Genomic DNA, 3,841 nt, shown 5'->3' with positions numbered 1-3,841 from the left:
GGCTCGGTGTGCCATGTTTCTGAGGTTTTGTGAGCAACTGTTAATCGGATTGACCACGCGAGCGACAGGTAGTGTCACCCCCGCTGGTAAACGGCCCTCATTCTACGGGGGAAGCGCAGCTGAGAGTAGGTCGACATCTGCCTCTTCGAAGTATCGTACGGGAAGTTATTTACGACGTGTTTTCTTATGGTGCATCATATTTCATGCCTTTTTTTGTACTAAACAAAAACGTCCTGTAGGGAGTGTTGCGCCTTTTAGCATATATTGGCTTGTGAAAAGAAAGAAAACAAAAAAAATATTGCAGTCGTAAAAAACTCGCGTGAAATTGCACGCACTTAATCGATTAAAAGCAGAGGAGTGCACGGAGGTTTCCAAACCGACAATGTCCTTTCGGAGACGGTCTATGAGCGACGGTGAATTTTTTCATTAACGAGCTTCCGCACAAAAAAGTAACACCGGCATTTAAAGCCGAAGTAGCGGTTCACTGCTGGCGGTGACGAGCCTATCGTGGCGTCGATGGCTGGATGCAGGGGCGCGGGTTCGATTCCCGGTCGTAGCGGCCGCTGTTCTGATGAGGGCGGAAAGCGAAAATTTCTCGTGTGTTCGAGATTTCGGCGCACGTTAAAGATCCCCAGGTAGTCAAAATTAATCCGGAGTCCTCCACTACGGCGCGCCTCATCGCCTGTGTAGCGTCGGCGCGTTAAACCCTACAATCAAGCAAACCAATCATGATGGCTGGCAGAGTGGGAAGTTCCGATTACCAGTGCAACCAATATTGTGTAATATTTTACAATATTTAAAATAGACTTACTCCTCCAAGAGGAGGGATCACGACTCAGGATGAATTGTTGATGAAAAGGAATAAAGGTTCCGATGCTGTGCTGTGTCAGTGCGGTTATTTTAATTTCGGAAGGTATTTTCCTGCTCGAGCAAGGGGAGACCAACTCTAGAAGAGAAAATGGCTTCAGCAAGGTCTGACAACAAACTGCATTAAAACTTTATTCTTCGTGCATTGCGAACGCATTGTACAAACGGCATTCGGATTACAATGAAAAACTTGTTGACTGATTGTGGGGTTTAACGCGCCGACGCTACACAGGCAATGAGGCGCGACGTAGTGGGAGGTTCGGGATAAATTTTCACCACATGGGGAACCTTAACGTGCGCCGCAAGTAAAACAGGCGGGCGTTTTCCTTTAAAAAAGCAAGTTAAAAGCAGGACTAAGAATACCACACGGGTACTTTTAAGTGCAGCAAGCATAGCGCAAAGCATAAGTAAAAAAGATAATTTCCTTGTATTGGTAACGTTTTTCAATTTCGCGCCAGCAGAGCACGCCCGGAAGAACCTCCAGAGTATCACTAAACATCATTCCCTGCTCTTATTCAACGTGGCGCAATGCCGCATGGGTTAATATTTACCTGCCTTTAATTATTCATCCAGGTCGTCAAAATTAATCTGGAGTCATCTACTACAGCGCGCCTGATAACCCAGGGGTAGCTTCGGCGCGTCAAGCCCTACAATTATTCCCCAATACCAGTTTGAAGCATATTTTCTAACCGAATTAGGTACCAGTCCTTTTTTTCATAGCATTAATGACATTATCAATACCGCAGACTCCCGTTAAGACGAAGTCAAAAAGACCGTAAATATTTGTTCGTATTATCAGAATTTCGTCTTAAGCGGACGTTTTTTGCATTGTGGACATTACAAGAGAGCGAAAACGGTGTCATTATTAACCATAACGATCGTCTTAACCGAGTTCGTCTTACCGGGACTCCGTTGTATATACGTAGAATAGATATTTGAAAGGGTTAGCCAATATTTTTAATGTGTGGTCTGCCGTGTACTGGAATCCCGCCATAATGCTTTCTTGAAAATCTGGCATTGCATGAACCTGGCTTTACCCACAAAGGTGTCAATTGAACGAGCCTACAAATAATGTCTACACAAGTAGACACCTTTCGGTGCAGGCGATTGGCTTGTGCACTTCAGGACAATTTTAGCTCCTCCTAATACCAACTCCCAAATGATATTCAGCGGAAACACTTAGAACTGCTCGCGTGTACGCATGCATACTTTGCATAGTCTCTCAGCCAGAATGGTTACGAGCAATCGTTCTCCATGTGCCACGTGCCCATTAGACGCCCGAGACTGCGGCAGCAGTGCCCTGTTTATTTCCCATATTCTAGTGCGGGAACTTCGCAGGTGGCACATCTAGCGCTATGAAGCTGAAACCACTCATACCTCTGAGGCTAGTCTATTTCGGTGAAACCGGTTTAGGTAGAGCTCTCACCGAGGAAAGCGGCAGAGAAACACCTCTCTTTTGGTCGCCATGAGAACCCGACCGGCCCGTCGCTGCCACTGGCGCACTCGTCGCTCCTTTGCGTGGCTCTTCGCGTGCCCAGTCGCGGCCTAACAACGCAGCTTGGCGCTCCTCCTTTTTTTGATATTCTATTTTTTGGGTGCGGCGCGCTCTTACAGGACGGGCGTTATTTTTATTGTGCATATTACAAAAGACGACAGCGTTGGTCGTATGAACCATGATAATTCGTGCTAATCAAGTTCGTCTTAACGAAAGTCTGTTGTATGAGCGTGCCACGGAAAAAAAGATAGCCACCGAAAAATTTTTGCGTCAGTGCTTCAGTAGGGCTAGGCCTGAATACAGATGCAGAATCTGGAACTGCCTTCTCAATCTTTCGAACGGAAGACGGAGAAGAGCAAATCCTAAATAAAACGGTCACATGGGTTTCAGAAACTGAAAGCAGCAAGAACTGAAAGCAGCAAGATGCTCCAGGCAAAAAGACAGCTTACGTTAAAAAAGGTAAGTTGTCTCCCCATCGTGTCATCCATTTTTTAATCGTGCTGTACTTCTACAGAGCACACATCTATATGTTACGTCTAATGTACTGGTAATTAATTCATCTTGTTCCTATTCGGTAAGAAGAATATTTTAGACACAAAAAACAAATGCATAAATGTTTTATAGACACACCCGGGTGCACGAATGGTAGAACTTGTGTTTTCCCAATGAAAGCCCCCCGATTTATGTTCCACGTATGTTTGCCTATTCCCTAACCCCGTTTAGCACTCGAATGTATAGCGCTACCGCTGTGACATATATGATGAGTGAAAGTGTGGAGGCTGTGCTAGAATGTATTTCCGTGCGGCTGAAAGCACGCTTTCGCATAACGCGCCCATTCACCGTGCATATGCATGTGCGGAACCAGGTGTCGTCACTGACGTCCCACCCGTTCTAATTAAACGGTTGTGGAAATATACGAGGGGCTCTTTTAGCTTGCCTGTCGGCTGGCCTGCCGGCGCCTCTTTTATTTCGATGGTCATGCACAGGTTGCTTCTACGTTGTCATTAGGAGATGAATCAATGTGCAGTCGAATGGCTCCGGCTTGAGAAATAGGCGGAACTGGGTACAAAATTTCCTGTCTTGGACAACTTGAGTTGAACCAAAGTTCTGATACAAGCAGTGCCCTTAAGTTCTCCGCACAGTAAGGGAGTCTGGCAGCGCTGTTTTCGCCCCAGTACATCGCGACATCCACGTCTGACTTCTTTCCCCCTAAAGACTACTTTCTGCATATTCGTCCTCATTATGGACAATTAGACTCTCTCCTCTTTCAGTATTGTTCGTATACTAGTAGCCACCGTTCTAGTCGTCTCCGTGGCCACGAATTTCACTTAGTGGTATGTAAGGAACCTGCCTGCTTGCTTATAATTACTCATAATTTCATCAACACAACAAAAACAGACATTGCACTGGGCTAGTGCGAAAAGCAACCGACAAAAGGCGGAGCATCAACTGTAGCAGCAGGTCGAGCATTCCTAATAC

The sequence above is a fragment of the Haemaphysalis longicornis genome, unplaced genomic scaffold, assembly GCF_048455015.1.
Source record: "Haemaphysalis longicornis isolate Haplotype H1 unplaced genomic scaffold, Haemaphysalis longicornis Haplotype H1 scaffold_7, whole genome shotgun sequence".
NCBI classification, from domain to species: Eukaryota; Metazoa; Arthropoda; class Arachnida; order Ixodida; family Ixodidae; genus Haemaphysalis; species Haemaphysalis longicornis.
Note: the sequence above shows the minus strand (reverse complement) of the source record.